General features: G+C 40.7%; 1 protein-coding gene across 4 annotated transcripts in view; it reads left to right on the top strand.

Moving 5' to 3' along the window:
* Positions 1-1,685: 1,685 nt before the first annotated feature.
* Positions 1,686-18,285, top strand: part of LOC106608394 (zinc finger MIZ domain-containing protein 1) — a 195,969-nt gene continuing 179,369 nt past the window's right edge. For all 4 annotated transcript variants that reach the window (XM_045722019.2, XM_045722012.2, XM_045722017.2 and 1 more), the window contains exon 1: positions 1,686-1,865. The gene's annotated coding sequence lies outside the window, so the exon portion shown is untranslated. The remainder of the gene's footprint in view (positions 1,866-18,285) is intronic.

Here is an 18,285-nt window from a genome sequence, read left to right as displayed (position 1 = left end):
TACATTGAAGGCTCCCATACATTTCAAGAACCATTTAGAATTCTGAAGAACCGTAGATGCCAAGTCAAGAACCCTACACTTAACTGTAAGGTTCTTTATTGGGCAATAGTTCTCCAAGGAAATGTAGAGCTGAGGAAGAACCATGTAAGAACCTTTATTTTTTTACTTGCAAGGTCTTATTACATTACTCATTATATAATATTGCATGACTATTAACTTAAAATGTACTGACTGCTTGTATAACAAATATTTAAATAATTAAGCACTACCTGGAAGTCCAGTGCTGCAACACTGCATGACTTGTGGAGAAAGAGTGAGAAGAAAAGAGGGGCAGAGACATGCAGGGAGAGAGAGAGGGAGGAAGAGAAACAAGCACAGCATGAGAAGTGAGTGATTCTATCTGATGCACTGTTCCAGCTTCGGCACTGCTCGGCCCTCCCTCCGGGCAGTTCAGCTGTGCTTCACTAGCTGAGAAGAGTCTGCCTGCTCTCGCTCTCTCTCTCTCTCTCTCTCTCTGTGTGTGTGAGTGCGTGTGCGCGTGCGTGCGTTCGCGCGCAAATGTGCATTCGTTCGTGTGTGTGCGCGCGTGTATGTCGGGGAGACGTTGTTCTGTCGTCACTAGTTACCACAGCCACAAAGTCATAAACCCCGCCTATTTCTATATTTTATCTTCTTAGAATGTGATTTTAAACCTAACCATAACATTGACCAGCTGCTAACCTTATGCGTAATCTTAACCTGAAATTATGACCAAAAATATAATTTTAGTTTTTATGAATTTTTACGATCTAGGCCGGGCCTAGCTAATTTTGACTTTGTGGATCTGGTAACTAGTGTAAACCACATTGTTCCTTGACGTCACCGATCAGCCAAGCCTACTGCTGTAGCCGCTGCTGCTCACTGCTCGACTCTCAAACATGTCTTTGTTATTCTGTAGCTTCCATTGGAGACCGGAGACTCGCAAAATACGGAACCTGATACTTCCCGAATCACTGCATGGTGCTCTGGCTCTCTGTAGCCTACTGAGAGCGCATATGACATGTAAAAGATAGGATATCAACCATGTTGTTATTCAGAGATGACGATGATGATGAGGAGCTGTAAGAAAATAATAGCCTAATCATAACAACAATCATTTGTTTATGTTATTAATATGCCACTAGCCCAATTTATTATTTTAGCCTATTATTTCAATTAGGCTATGGTTATAATGAGTATTATTATGAATATTGTGAATAGTGTTTTATTATTATTATTATTACAAAGGCATAGGCTATTTGTAATGATTTGTGTATTAGCAGCGTTATTAGCCTTCTATTCGTTATTATTATAATTTATATAATTAATATTAGTCCTAATATACATCTATTAAATTGTAAAAATGGTTTAAAAACGTTTTTTTGTGATATGATTTCAACAGCTTAGAAGTATTTCAATAATGTATTCAGATGGTTTAACATGCATCACCAAACACATCACCTCCACTAAAAATCGAAATTCAAACGCTGTCGGTGGTCGAATGATTGCAGTCCCGTCCGTTCAGAGGTTTACAGTCTCTCGTAGCCTTCTGTATGGTCGGTCTGTCACTCCTGGAGTATTCCTAAATCGCTCCCACCACCTGAATCTGGGACACATTTTGTCAGCAGCCCCGAAGCATGGCTCCCTCTGTGGTAACTGAACAGCCAGTGTAATTTGACACTTCAACTTGCTGTGGCTCTGTACGGTAGTTGTTTCAGTCACTCATACACACCAACGGTACAGTGGGCGCTATTTTCTTGTATTTTAAAGTGAAAAGGAACGCAGTATACACGAGATTCGGGAAAACAAAGTGGATTTCTTCTTCTAGCCGAGGTTCCAAGCTAAAAGTAAGTTCCGTTCCTTGGTTGTTTCCGTATCGTAGGCTATTCTATCACACCTTGCCGTGGGTTGGTTGCACAGAGAGACAGGATTTTGTGTGTGGTCATTACTGCCTTGGATGGGTTCGCTTCTCGCTGCCCAGACTCAACCCCAGCGCTAACAATAGACTGACCTCCTAGAAGCCAGAGAATCAGAACAGAACTAGCAGTTATATCTAGCCTAAACTGGATAGCGGATTTTGCTATTGTGTCCCAGTCTGCCTAGGAATAAATCCGTCTAGCTAGATCTGGTCCGTGCATGCGTTTAGCCTACATTGAGCAATGTCCTATCCTCAAGTCACTTTAACATAGTGTGAGACGAGGTAGCCTAGCTAGCTACGAGATACGGAGGTGCATGCTCGCCTGTATAGATATGATGGGTGCATGATTTCACATTGGTGTATGTGCATGTTTATGGGTTTGTAAAATAGGCTCCATATGCTCGAGAAGGCTGATTGTTGGTAAACAATTGACGTTAATCAGCTCGCTGAGCAGATGGGAATGTTAATCTTGGAATGTACGGGTATGTCAATAGTTCAGTAAGCAAAAAAAGGTTGGACTGAGTTGACTGCTTTCTAATAGCCTACCTGTTGTAATAATAGCATATCACAAAGACTTGCCGTTAGCTGTATTGGCATGTTCTTAAAGTGTTACAATGAAGGCCTATGTATCTCCCGCTCGCAATATGTATTCTAACTTTGTAGCCTATCCGTGCCCCGCATAGGTTATTATGTCACTGTTAAAATAACCTTTCTATCTTGCATTATATTTGTTCTGTCAGACATGCACAAATGTGCCATTTATTGTAGAAGGCTGATTCATTTCAACAACCTTCCCGACTGCGCTATTATACGGCCAAAAGTTCCGCTGAGAGACAAGAGTTGAGCTCTTCTGGTTGGGCCGCTGTGTGTGCAGCGGGCGGCGGAGTCTCTGGCGAGCCCTCCCTGATAAATTCCTCCGTCTGGATGTGAGGCCAGCCGGGGCAGCGGCGGGCGGGCCTCCCGGTGGGTGGGAGGGAGAAGAGGAGGGAGCAGCACTGGCTTCTCTTTCATTGCTCTCTCCACTCGGACCATGAGGGGAGAGAGAGAGAGAGAGCAGCCAAGTCACAGCGGAAAAAAACCTGTAGACTGCACTGAACGAACGGGAGGAGAGGGAGGGAGAGAATACCCCTTTCCTCTCTCTTTAGTGAAGCAGGGGAGTCGGAGGAAACGCTAGTTGGAGCGGCTGCGTTAGTTCAGAGGGAAAGTATGGATGTGTGATTCCACTTCAGATGTCAAATCAAATTGTATTTGTCACATGTCTACACAACAGGTGTAGACCTTACCGTGAAATGCTTATTTATAAGCCCTTAACCAACAATACAGTTCAATAAATAGTTAAGAAAATATTTACTAAATAAACTAAAGTAAATGTATAAAAATGTAAAGGGGCATGGTTAAGTAATCAGATTGATCCCACTTCAGTGAAACTCATACTGCTACAGGGATATGGGCTATAATAGAATCACTGCACATGAATGGTATGCGTTTATGTTATGATATAGGTCATTTAATGTACAATAATCACAGTTGCAATATGAAAATATGTACCATGTCCTGAAGAAAACTGGAACGTTTTACGTTTATAATTGATTAATAGATGCAGCATGTAACAATGTGTTAATAGCATACATTAGTTACAGATTACAGTTAACAACACTTATAAAGTGGAAGTAAAGCCTCACACCATACACACCCTATCTCACTGGTCAGTCAAGTTAAGAGGTGAAAGTTGAATGAGAGAAGCTCATCCATCCAACCTTTTCATCTGTCAGCAGTCATGAAGGAAAGCAGACGATGAATGAAAGCCAATCAATACAATTGGAACTCAATGCTGTGTTTATGGGCTGTCTGTGCGGGTGAGTGGATAAGTGGAGAAAACGAGACAATGAAAGGAAACAAGGAAATGAACCATATGCGTATTGGAACTAGGCATGTATGTGTATTATGATTCTGTTGCTCCTCACTCAGAAATCGGTAGCCTCACCCACAGCCTCAGTACTCAGGAAATGTATACTAGAGCTGGGGCGATAAACCCAAAATGATCGACACTGACCATACCAATCAATTATCGCAAGCATTCTACTGAAATCGTTCCTTACGATAAGTTGCCTATACTAGAGAAATGTGAAGTTCTAAATGAAATAAGTTTGCTAATATGGGTGATTGTTAATGGAACAGTTGATTGCTACAACCATCTAACCGGTAGTAGTAGGTTAAAGGTGCACAATAATGTTACAAACGTATCTTTCTATTTATTGTTATTGCATCAATTCTGGCAATTTATCGCAATATGGATTTTTGTCAATATGGTCCAGCTCTAATGTATAAACTGCTGTTGCTCCTCGCTCAATCATAAATCTGTAGTAGTTCCATGCTTCTTCCTCTTCTATCTATTCAAATTCCCCACCCACAGCCTCAGAGCCTAGAGCTGAGCTGAGAATGTAGAACCTGCGCTACACTATTCACTGCTGTGACAGCTTGACTTTTCACCTTACTCTTAGTATTCTATTGTGGAGTATTATGAAATTGTTGGCTGACGTTCAATCAGACTCACTAGACATGGATTCTCTGTCTGCTTGTGTCTTGCCGTTGGCCCATATACCACCCACTCCCCTCGCATCCGACTGTCTGTCCCATAGCAGAAGACAACCTTTGTTTCTGTCTGTCAGATTCTCTCTGTGTTGTTGAACATATCATAGTTGTATTTAAAATGCTTCAATTTGCCTTTTGTATATTGTAGAAATGTACAACAGGGAAAATATCTCCAAGTAGAGAAATATGTTTTTTTTTAAATGCTTCCCCCACAGACCACATTGTCAGTCCTTCATATTAGGGAAATCTAAACTGCATGGAGGTTTATTTGGACATATTACTTCATATCTAAAGTGTTCCATTATAATTTGACTGCATCAGTGTTCACTCCATTTCATGTATTATCTCTCTCCGAAAGGTTATTGATTCATTTGACTGCATAATAGTCTCCTGGTCGTAATTCCATTTGATTTGAATTGTTTGTGCAGCATTAGCTGTAGTTCCGTATTTTCTGGAACTCGACTTGCTGTTGCAAAAAAATATCAGCTGCTGCTCAGTCACTCCATGGCTCCGCTGCCGGTTGTACACAAAAGAGTTAGAATAAACCTAGTTATTTTTCTGTTGTAACAGTAATGTTAGGCTGTTGCAAACATAAGAACGACACAAACAGGTTGTCTAGCAATTTCAAGTTATTGTTTCTGGAAGGGTTTACCATCCAGCTATTTCGGCAAGCAGATAGCCTTCACAGCATATCAAATAAGCAAGACACAGACAGGCAGTCAATAGCGTTTTTTTAATGTCATTTTTTCATCATCATTGCAACATTGTCTAAACAGGAGGCAGACTGCTGGCTAAATGGGAGCATAACTATAAAGATTACATCCTCACACAAAACGCTAATTGATTTGCCCCCAATGCAATGTGTAGACTGTGTCTTGCTTGTGCTACGACAACATCCAGCGCAACAGACAGAGAAGGTTGTAGCCATATATATCTCTGGAACCTTCTTTCAAATTGCAGCTGTCCAGTAATATGAGGTAGAGAGAGAGGCTACATCATCATTCGATCAAATTGGTTTGGTACTTGGTATTTTATTAGGATCCCCATTAGCTGTTGCAAAAGCAGCAGCTACTCTTCCTGGGGTCCAGAGGGTTCAGATGATTCACACACCTGTGAGTGCTGCCTGCCTGCCTGCCTGCTGCCCGCCTGCCTGCTGCCCTGTGAGGCCTATCTATCCATTTACCTCTGCCAATCAGCCTCAGACCAGTCTTCTAGGGGGAAGGTCAATCGGTACCACGCACTCGTTTCATAAGTGCCTTTACTACAGTAAGTTATTACAACAGCTAGTAGCTTCAGTCTCGAAAAGTGCCTTACCGTGAGAGAGGCAGAGTGAGCGAGAGAGAGAGTGGTAGATACAGAGAGGTAGAGAAACTGAATGTGTGTGTGAGTGAAGAGAGAAGCAGAAACAGAGAAATTGAATGTGAGTGAGCAGAGAGAGAGAGAGAGAGAGAGATGGGAAATAGAGAGCTCACTGGCCTTACCCTGTCACTGGCTTATGCATGTTTGATTTGACGTTCGTTGGTTCTTTGAGTAACGAGTGCAGGGAAGGGATTGTTGCAATGGCCACATCCTGTTCAGTTCCCTTCTGAAGTGACTGTGTCTGAACAGTGCTGGAGCAGGGCTCCTTGAATCAGAAATGACACCTGGCTAGGAGGCTACACAGAAACAATATGAGAGTTCAAGGAGAACAAGGACGAGGAGAACAACATTTTCCCTATGACCGTCTGTCTGTCTGTCCATCCACCATGACTACCTGTTTCACTGCCTGACTGACTGGTTGACTGGCTGGCTGGCTGCCTGCACTCAAGATTTCTCACCATTGGAGGCAATTACCTTCACATTTTTTACTGCTGATGAAATCTTCACTCACTGGCAGTGAAGTGTGTGTGATCAGAGAGAGGGAGAGAGGGATTGTGTGTGTCTTGTTAGTCTGAGCAATGTGCGTGTGTATGTTTGTCTTGTAAATCCTGTTCAAACCAGACAAATACATTGTCCTCATCTTCAGAATGTGTTGTTTTCTTGTGAGTACAGTACAGTAGGGCTGTGTCCCACATGTAACCTTTTCCCCATATAATGCACTCCTTTTGTCCACGGCTTTGGTCAAAAGTAGTGCACTATATAGAGAATAGGGTGCCATTTGGGACGCAACCTAGCTCATTAGTCTTTTCTCTGTCTCCATGCTGGGTTGGTGAGTTCAGTGTGTCAGCTTTCCTTTCTGTGAGCTGTCAGGGTCATGTGGCTCTCATTTGATAATATAAACTGGGTGGTTTGAGCCCTGAATGCTGATTGGCTGACAGCCATGGTATATCAGACCGTATACCATGGGTATGACCAAACATTTATTTTTACTGCTCTAATGACATTGGTAACTAGTTTATAATAGCAATAAGGCACCTCGGGGGTTTGTGATATATGGCCAATATACCACGGCTATATGCTGTAACCAGGCACTCCACGTTACATTGTGCATAAGAACAGCCCTTAGCCGTGGTAAATTGGCTATATACCACACCTCCTCAAGCCTTGTTGCCTAAATATAGCCTCCCTGATTGTATGTAAGTGTACTACAGCCTCTGCCAAGCCTCTGGACTCAAATGTATTAGTATAAGTGTGTGTGTGTGTGTGTGTGTGTGTGTGTGTGTCTGAGATGGAGAGTTATGATTTGTAGACTGTATGAAGGCGGTAGAATCACATCCAACATGCCCTCTAGGGACACATACTGTACTTGTTCTCTGACATAGACATTTGCATAGACATTTGTACACAGAGCGAATGTCAAATGTTAGAAGATATTAGGGTGTTGTGTAATAGAGAAAAGAAGACTTCCTGAATTACATTCATATTATTCTAAATGAATGTCACAGGAAGTCATCAATTACAAAATATGTCATACTAGCATTTATGAATGACGGACCCTATTCAATTAAAACTGCTATGCATGCAGTATCCATATTTCCTGAGTATGGAATATTCAGGCAGTAATAGGCGAGGCGAGTTCGTTACACTAATATACAGATGAGTTTCTGTTTTTGTTGCACACTGTAAACATTGTTTAGTTGTTTGCCCACATGTCCCAAGATCAAATTGGCATGCCACTGCAAAACCCACTTCCCAGGACAGCTCTGTCTCTCCCTGCCTGCCTGCCTTCTCACAACAACTCAGCCAGCAGAGAGTGTGTCCTTTGGAGAGAGAGAGAGAGAGAGAGAGTGTGTGAGAGAGAGTGTGTGTGACTGTGACGTGTTTGTGCTCTCTGTGTGCATTAGTGTGTGTGTGACATCCTCCCCTCATTGTGACTCTGGCAGTGTGAGGCAGGCTGTTTCCGTGTGTGTGTGTGTGTGTGTGTGTGTGTGTGTGTGTGTGTGTGTGTGTGTGTGTGTGTGTGTGTGTGTGTGTGTGTGTGGTGTGTGTGTGTGTGTGTGTGTGTGTGTGTGTGGTGTGGTGTGTGTGGGGGGGGGGGGGGGCTGTTTCCCAGGGTTCTAAGCCCTGCCGGTCCTTTCATACCCCTGCTGCCTGGGCGGCTCAGATAAAGAGACATATTTAAAACCTCCTCCCTCGCTGTGGAGAGAGAGAGCGGGAGAAAGAGACAGAGGGAGAAAGAGAGAGAGTGGGAGAGCAAAAGAGAGAGCAGAGAGGGCAGGAGGAAAAGCGTGTTTGTCTCATCCCATGACAGCTGTTGTGTACATGTCTAATTAAAATAGTTTAATCACTTCAGTGATTCAGTGAAATCATATCACTCAAAAATACTGTATATCTAAACTACAGAAATAAAACTATATTGAAAATGTATTTTTAATACTTAGTCTTTAATCAATTACCAGTTACCATATCTGCAATCAATCTCCCCGGTTTATCAGCAAATCGATGTGTTTCACCAGATACAGTATTATGTTCCTCTCTCCCATGCAGTAGTAGAATGGCTGTTGTTCCGAGAAGACAGAAGCCATTGTTGAACTGATCGTTTATCATTTCAGTAATGGGAGCAGACTAATCATGTGTGTGTGTGCGTGTGTGTATTCTGGAGACTAGCGAGGATCCACTGTGTGGTGCTTGCCAGGGCCCAGCCTCCAAAACAATGTTTGTCATTGTCTCCCCATGCCATCTGTTGAAAAACCACGGCACTCTCTCAAAATGATATAAAGATGCTAAAATCCCTGTTTCTCAGGAACATATGTGTTTAGAACCAAGAACAACAAAAGGCTATAGGAAGCAAGGCAGATGACTTCAAAGTTAGCAGAATTTGGAATTGTCAGGGCAGCGAGCTCTAGAGTCAGTCGGTTTGGGAACACTTTCTATGAAGTACAAATGTATAATCAGGGGCGCAATTTTTACTGGGGACGGGGCGGACATGTCCCTCCCACATTCTGAAATTGCATTTTTGTCCGCCCCAGTTTTATCATTGGAATGTGATTATAAAACGAGGCAACAGTGTGCTTTAGGACCATGCGGACGCCTCCGAATGCCGGGTAGGCTGTTTGGAGTGTTTATCCGACTGGATTAAATAAAATAAAAAATAAAATGTCTTAAACCAAACCTGCATATAATACTTCATAACATCCTTTATAGTGCCTTATAATACACATAAAATGTAATGTTATTTCCCTAACAACTGTTAGGAGTTTCACCTTTCTGCTTCCTAATAGATAAGGAAAGGAAAAGCTGATCCCAGATCTGTGCATAGTGTGCTGGGTGGGATTGTAAAGAGCAGACACGGACAGGGATTAGGCCTAAGAATTAAGACTTGCCTGTCTGTGTACTGTACGCACACACCTCTCTGGATGTCATGTTGGAAGTACATGTCTTTCTGATATATCTTATCAATATAATTGTATATCATGAGAGGAGTGTGTCTCTGTGTGTGTATGCGACATGGTGGGGGGTGCCTTCCTGTCTTTATTTTCTCTGGAATTCCTTTGTTTTTGGAAGTCCGGAACGGAACAGGAGAAACTGAATCTGCGTGTTGCCTCGGGGCATGTTCTCCTTGAAAATACACACACCGCCGCAAATAGGTTTGTGTGGCTGCTGTTTTCAAAGCCAGGAACAGCCGAGGTGCTTTTCTCCTCTCAGCATATAACAGTTCAGCAGGCAACAAAACAGATACTGCTACTTCTGCAAAAATATTTTCTAAGGATGCTATTAGCACTAGCTATGCTGCCTTTAGGCCGCTAGTTTACCAAAGGTTTAACCCTCGCACACTCATGTTGAAGCTGTCCTCAATACCTCAAAGTTACACTTTGTCAATTAAAAGGTTAACTCTCAACCCCAATTTCAGCCTTTGCCCAAACCCTTCAAATAAAATAAAAAATGCATTCAGGTGACAAGTTGTAGGTGGGGCATTCTCTCATAAATATTCATTTTGGGGGAGGGTAAACATAGTTGTACCTGATCCCAATGCAAAAGAGTAGGAAGTCAGAGTGATCATGTTGGGGTGGCAATATCATGTTTCCTTTTCCTAAATGGGTATGCATTTTTTGTGACAAAATTCAAATTCGAAGTAATATATAAAATTATAATGTTCATGAGGATGCATAATGCCTGCCAATTTGAAAAATAAATTAAAAAATTGTGTTTAATATTCAGGAGTGCTGAGCGATTAACCGACATTTCGGTTATTTTTCATTTTATAACAACTAATTGACAGAGGTTGGTTCAATTATTTGAATTCCTTTTTGTTTGTTTTTATCTGTGAGCTCGATGTGCAGTTTCTGTAGAGATAAATCAGATCAAGTCTGAACTGTGCGATGTAGTACATTTACATTTTAGTCATTTAGCAGACGCTCTTATCCAGAGCGACTTACAGTAGTGAATGCATACATTTCATAAATTTTTTTCTCCGTACTGGTCCCCCATGGGAATCAAACCCACAACCCTGGCGTTGCAAACACCATGCTCTACCAACTGAGCCACACGGGAGTTGTAGTTTCCAATAGGCCAATATTCTACATCGTTTAGCGCAGAGAACATGTTAAGTTTTTAGTACAATAACCATAATCCATTGCGTGCCCGCTTAAACTATCCATTGTGTGGTGAAAGACAGAAAGATTGAGAAAAGAGAGAATGTGCGATATAGAGAGATAGAAAGTAGTTGCTTTACGTGCCTGAAAATACATGATCTAAGTGTTAGTTGGTATTTAGCAGTCAGAAAGGTTTGCCGTGTTTACTTTGAAGAACTACTAAAATAGTGATTTTTATCAGACAGCATAGGCAGAAGCTCTATATGAGACGATGACTTGGAATGAAATAATAAAGTCATCAAGTAAAACAAATATTTTATTAAAGTAAAGTAAAGTAATAATAAATTATGGTTAATAAGTGATAAGCGGTACCATTATGGGACTTATATTAATTGTTTTATTCTGTGTTGTTACAGCATTCAAATTACATAATGCATAACACATTTAATATCTAAAACAATTATCAAAACCGAAAAACCTTGATTATTTTTTAATAATCGAATCGAATCCGAACCAACCTCAAAAATCACTAATCGCTCAGCACTAATTTCCATGGTACTATCCAGTACAACACTGATACGTAAAACATGTACATGGTTAAATGACAAATTATTTCTCATGTTTGCCATTTTCTTTCCTTGTTGTAACAGCATGAGTTGTGACAAAAATAAAAAATAATTATACTTTTCCATGTGGTTTAAGACATAATTCAAATGATTAATCAAATTTGATGAATCAATCACAATGCTTCATTTTGCTATATCGTTTCCACTCTCTCTAACTGGTAATATATATATATATATATATATATATATATATATATATATATATTATATATATATATATACACTACCGTTCAAAAGATCACTTAGAAATGTCTTTGTTTTTGAAAGAAAATCAAATGTTTTGTCCAATAAAATAACATCAAATTGATCAGAAATACAGTGTAGACATTGTTAATGTTGTAAATGACTATTGTAGTTGGAAACTACAGATTGTTTTATGGAATATCTACAAAGGCGTACAGAGGCCCATTATCAGCAACCATCACTCCTGTGTTCCAATGACACATTGTTTTAGCTAATCCAAGTTGATCATTTTAAAAGGCAAATTTATCATTAGAAAACCATTTTGCAATTATGTTAGCACAGCTGAAAACTGTTGTGCTGATTAAAGAAGCAATAAAACTGGCCTTCTTTAGACTAGTTGAGTATCTGGAGCATCAGCATTTGTGGGTTTGATTACAGGCTCAAAATGGCCAGAAAAAAAGAACTTTCTTCTGAAACTAGTCAGTCTATTCTTGTTCTGAGAAATTATGCGAGAAATTGCCAAGAAACTGAAGATCTCGTACAACACTGTGTACTATTCCCTTCACAGAACAGAGCAAACTGGCTCTAACTAGAATGGAAAAAGGAGTGGAAGGCCCCGGTGCACAACTGAACAAGAGGACAAGTACATTAGAGTGTCTGGTTTGAGAAACAGACGCCTCACAGGTCCTCAACTGGCAGCTTCATTAAATAGTACCTGCAAAACACAAGTCTCAACGTCAACAGTGAAGAGGCGACTCCAGGATGCTGGCCTTCTAGGCAGAGTTGCAAAGAAAAAGCCATATTGCAGACTGGTCAATAAAAAGAAAAGATTAAGATGTGCAAAAGAACAGACACTGGACAGAGGATGTGTTCCAGTGCACTAATGTGCGCTGAAACACATCAGTGCGCAGATATGGAGGTCCTGGACTGGCGTGGTTACACTTGGCCTGTATTTGTGAGGCCGGTTGGATGTACTGCCAAATTCTCTAAAATGACGTTGGAGGCGGCTTATGGTAGAGAAATTAACATTTAATTATCTGGCAACAGCTATGTTGGACATTGCTGCAGTCAGCATGACAGTTGACAACTCCCTCAACATTTGAGACATCTGGGGCATTGTGTTCTGTGACCAAATTTTACAGTGGCCTTTTATTGTCCCCAGCACAATGTACACTTGTGTAATGATCATGCTGTTTAGTCAGCTTTTTGATATGCCACACCTGTCAGATGGATGGATTATCGTGGCAATAGAGAAAAGCTCACGAATAGGGAGTTAAATACATTTGTGCACAAAATTTGAGAGAAATACACTTTTTGTTGTGTTTATCTTTTTGTTCAGTATATACAGTGCCTTCGGAAAGTATTCAGACACCTTGACTTTTTCAAAATGTTGTTACGTTAAAGCCTTATTCTAAAATGTATTAAATCGTTTTTTCCCCTCATCAATTCACACACAATACCCCATAAAGACATGGCAAAAACAGTTTTTTTAGAAATGTTTGCTAATTTATTAAACATAAAAAATCTGAAATATCACATTTACAGAAGTATTCAGACCCTTTACTAAGTACTTTGTTGGAGCACCTTTGGCAGTGATTACAGCATCAAGCCTTCTTGGGTATGACGCTCCAAGCTTGGCACACCTGTATTTGGGGAGTTTCTCCCATTCTTCTCTGCAGATCCTCTCAAGCTCTGTCAGGTTGGATGGGGAGCGTGGCTGCACAGCTATTTTCAGGTCTCTCCAGAGATGTTCGATCGGGTTCAAGTCCGGGCTCTGGCTGAGCCACTCAAGGACATTCAGAGACTTGTCCCGAAGCCATTCCTGCGTTGTCTTGGCTGTGTGCTTAGGGTCGTTATCCTGTTGGAAGGTGAACCTTTGCCCCAGTCTGAGATTCTGAGCGCTCTGGAGCAGGTTTTCATCAAGGATCTCTCTGTACTTTGCTCTGTTCATCTTTGCCTCGATCCTGACTAGTCTCCCAGTCCCTGCCGCTGAAAAACATCCCCACAGCGTGATGCTGCCACCACCATGCTTCACCGTAGGGATGGTGCCAGGTTTCCTCCAGACGTGACGCTTGGCATTCAGTCCAAAGAGTTCAATCTTGGTTTCACCAGAGAATCTTGTTTCTCATGGTCCAAGTGGGCTGTCATGTGCCTTTTACTGAGGAGTGGCTTCTGTCTGGCCACTCTACCATAAAGGCCTGATTGTTGGAGTGCTGCAGAGATGGTTGTCCTTTTGAAAGATTCTCCCATCTCCACAGAGGAACTTTAGAGCTCTATCAGAGTGACCATCAGGTTCTTGGTCACCTCCCTGACCAAGGCCCTTCTCCCCCGATTCCTCAGTTTGGCTGGGCGGCCAGCTCTAGGTTGAGTCCTGGCGGTTCCAAACTTCTTCCATTTAAGAGTGATGGAGGCCACTGTGTTCTTGGGGACCTTCAATGCTGCAGACATTTTTAGTCCCGTGTGGCTCAGTTGGTAGAGCATGGTGTTTGCAACGCCAGGGTCGTGGGTTCGTTTCCCTCGGGGGACCAGTATGGAGAAAAAAAAGAAACTTATGAAATGTATGCATTCACTACTGTAAGTCGCTCTGGATAAGAGCATCTGCTAAATGACTAAAATGTAAATGTAGTACCCTTCCCCAGATCTGTGCCTTGACATAATCCTGTCTCGGAGCTCTGCGGACAATTCAGTTGACCTCATGGCTTGGTTTTTGCTCTGACATGCACTGTGGGACCTTATATAGACAGGTGTGTGCCTTTCCAAATCATGTCCAATCAATTGAATTTACCACAGGTCTACTCCAATCAAGTTGTAGAAACATCTCAAGGATGATCAATGGAAACAGGATGCACCTGAGATCAGTTTCGAGTCACATAGCAAAGTGTCTGAATACTATGTTTATGTTTTTTAATTTTAATACGTTTGAAAACATTTCTAAAAACCTATTTTCTCTTTGTCATTATGGGGTATTGTGCGCAGATTGCTGAGAATTTGTATTTATTTAATCAATTTTAGAATAATGCTGTAACGTAGCAAAATGTGGAAAAAGTCAAGGGGTCTAAATACTTTTCGAAGGCACTGTATATATACAGAAATAAGACAGATCCTGCTTCTGTTGCCTGTTTGAGTGTTTGTTTAGTAGACTACTGATTCCATGAGCACCAAGCCTCACGCAACCATAACATGTTGGATAAACAATTTCAGCTGTAATATGCTGTAATAAAGGCTTTACATTTTTCCGTTAGAACAGCCTCTCTGGTATTACTTATAATTGATTTAGTGTTGTTTACATTCTTCCAAACTGTCAGCAATTGCATTCGGAAATTAATGCAACTGTTTTTAGTCTTTGCTGTAATAAAGGCTTTAAAATAATTCCACACTGACATTATGGGGTATTGTGTGTAAGCCAGTAACACAACAACAAAATGTGGAGTAAGTCATGGGGTATAAATACTTTCTGAGATGATGAAGTTACACGTAATTCACTACTAAATGTTTTCCATCAGATATCTTATAAAGGGCTCTGGATGAGTTATGTGTGCAGTTGCCATTTTTTCCCTGTGCTTTCTACTAGCGTTTTTTTCCTCCTCTGTCATTCTCCCCTCTATATTGAGGGAGTTGAATTAAGCTGGACCGGGGTGCACCGGGTTATGGCCCATGACGTGAATTGGAGGAAGCAGTGAGGGAGGAGCGCCCTACATAAAATCTAACCGTAATCTGTGCTGCCAGGTCACATCGTCAACAAGACAGCATGGTTCATCATTAACCTGTTAGGGCTAGGGGGCAGTATTGACACGGCTGGATAAAAAACATACCCGATTTAATCTGGTTACCACTCCTACCCAGTAACTAGAATATGCATATACTTATTACATATGGATAGAAAACACCCTAAATTTTCTAAAACTGTTTGAATGGTGTCTGTGAGTATAACAGAACTCAAATGGCAGGTCAAAACCTGAGAGATTCCTTTACAGGACGTGGCCTGTCTGACCATTTGTTGAACTTCTTTTCCATCTCTATCATTTACTAAGGATCTCTGCTCTAACGTGACACTTCCCACGTCGTCCATAGGCGCTCAGAGCCCGGGAAAAAACAGAATGTCGTCATTCCAGCCCCAGGCTGAAACACATTATCGCCTTTCTCAAGTGGCCGATCAAGGGACACTGGCTTATGCGCGTGACCCCGACCGCCCCCGCCTTTGGGATTTTTTCCTCTGTTTGCCGAAAAGGAGATTCCCTGTCGGAATATTATCGCTTTTCTACGAGAAAAATGTAGTAAAAATTGATTTTAAACAGCGGTTGACATGCTTCGAAGTACGGTAATGGAATACTTAGAATTTTATTGTCACGAATTGCGCCATGCGCGCGACACTTCTTTACTATTTCGGATAGTGTCTGGAACGCACGAACAAAACGCCGCTATTCGGATATAACGATGGATTATTTTGGACCAAACCAACATTTGTTATTGAAGTAGCAGTCCTGGGTGTGTATTCTGACGAAGACAACAAAAGGTAATCAAACTTTTATAATAGTAAATATGATTATGGTGAGTGCTAAACTTGCCGGGTGTCTAAATAGCGAGCCCGTGATGCCTGGGCTATGTACTTAGAATATTGCAAAATGTGCTTTCACCAAAAAGCTATTTTAAAATCGGACATATCGAGTGCATAGAGGAGGTCTGTATCTATAATTCTTAAAATAATTGTTATGCTTTTTGTGAACGTTTATCGTGAGTAATTTAGTAAAATGTTAGCGAATTCCCCGGAAGTTTGCGGGGGGTATGCTAGTTCTGAACGTCACATGCTAATGTAAAAAGCTGGTTTTTGATATAAATATGAACTTGATTGAACAAAACATGCATGTATTGTATAACATAATGTCCTAGGGTTGTCATCTGATGAAGATCATCAAAGGTGAGTGCTGCATTTAGCTGTCTTCTGGGTTTTGGTGACATTATATGCTGGCTTGAAAAATGGGTGTCTGATTATTTCTGGCTTGGTACTCTGCTGACATAATCTAATGTTTTGCTTTCGTTGTAAAGCCTTTTTGAAATCGGACAGTGTGGTTAGATTAACGAGAGTCTTGTCTTTAAATGGCTGTAAAATAGTCATATGTTTGAGAAATTGAAGTAATAGGATTTTTAAGGTTTTGAAAATCGCGCCACAGGATAGCAGTGGCTGTTACGTAGGTGGGACGAATTCGTCCCGCCTAGCCTAGAGAGGTTTTAAGAAACACACATCATGCTTGAATTTAGAGGTCGACCGATTAATCGGCCGATTACATTGCAATCCACGAGGAGACTGCGTAGCTAGTGCAGCATGGGCGTGCAGTATCAAAAGGACCTTGTGACTGCAAGGAGCCAAGGTAAGTTTCTAGCTAGCATTAAACGTATTTTATGAAAAACAATCAATCACATAATCACTAGTTAACTACACATGGTTGATGATATTACTAGGTTAACTAGCTTGTCCTACCTTGCATATAATCAATGCGGTGCCTGTTAATTTATCATCGAATCACAGTCTTCAACTTCGCCAAACAGGTGATGATTTAACAAGAGCATTTGCGAAAAAAGCACAATCGTTGCACCAATGTACCTAACCATAAACATCAATGCCTTTCTTAAAATCAATACACAGAAGTATATTTTTTTAAACCTCCATATTTAGTTAAAACAAATTAATGTTAGCAGGCAATATTAACTAGGGAAATTGTGTCACTTCTCTTGCGTTCTGTGCAAGCAGAGTCAGGGTATATGCAGCAGTTTGGGCCGCCTGGCTCGTTGTGAACTGTGTAAAGACCATTTCTTCTTAACAAAGACCGTAATTAATTTGCCAGAATTTTACATAATAATGACATAACATTGAAGGTTGTGCAATGTAACAGCAATATTTAGATTTAGGGTTGCCACCCAATCGATAAAATACAGAACGGTTCCGTAGTTCACTGAAAGAATAAACGTTTTGTTTTCGAAATTATAGTTTCTGGATTTGACCATATTAATGACCAAAGGCTCATATTTCTGTGTGTTTATTATATTATAATTAAGTTTATGATTTGATATTTGATAGAGCAGTCTGACTGAGCGGTGGTAGGCAACAGCAGGCCTGTAAGCATTCATTCAAACAGCACTTTACTGTGTTTGCCAGCTCTTAGCAATGCTTGAAGCACAGCGCTGTTTATGACTTCAAGCCTATCAACTCCCGAGATTAGGATGGCAATACTAAAGTGCCTATAAGAACACCCAATAGTCAAAGTATGTGAAATACAAATGGTATAGAGAGAAATAGTCATATAATTCCTATAATAACTACAACCTAAAACTTCTTAACTGGGAATAATAATATAAAGACTCATGTTAAAAGGAACCACCAGCTTTCATATGTTCTCATGTTCTAAGCAAGGAATTTATTTATTTATTTTTATTTAACTAGGCTCTTAAATGTTAGCTTTTTTTACATGGCACATATTGCATATTTACTTTCTTCTCCAACACTGGGTTTTTGCATTATTTAAGCCAAATTGAACATGTTACATTATTTATTTGAGACTAAATAGATTTTATTTATGTATTATATTGAGTTAAAATATGTGTTTATTGTTCATTCAGTATTGTTGTAATTGTCATTATTACAAATATATATATATATATAAAAATTGTCCGATAATCGTTATCGGCTTGTTTTGGTCTTCCAATAATTGGTATCGGTATCGGCATTGAAAAATCATAATTTGTCGACCTATACTTGAATTTGACAAATTTTACTTGGGAAGGACAATAAAGTACATATTTGTGTTTTTACCAAGAGCAAACTTTGCATTTGAACACTCTGAATCCTAAATAATTACTCCACATTCTTGTCTTGACATACGTCACTGTTTTGAGCCGACTTTGCCGTGGACTTTGAACGGGGCACCCGGCTCATGCCCGGGAGGCCGCCCGGTTTTCAATCTCCGCTCACCCGTGCCAGCTTAATCGGATCCCCTCATTGTAA

The sequence above is a fragment of the Salmo salar genome, chromosome 01 (genome assembly GCF_965601325.2).
Source record: "Salmo salar chromosome 01, fSalSal1, whole genome shotgun sequence".
In the NCBI taxonomy this organism is placed as follows: Eukaryota; Metazoa; Chordata; class Actinopteri; order Salmoniformes; family Salmonidae; genus Salmo; species Salmo salar.
The sequence above is the reverse complement of the archived record's forward strand: the minus strand, read 5'-3'. Positions and strand labels throughout refer to the sequence as shown.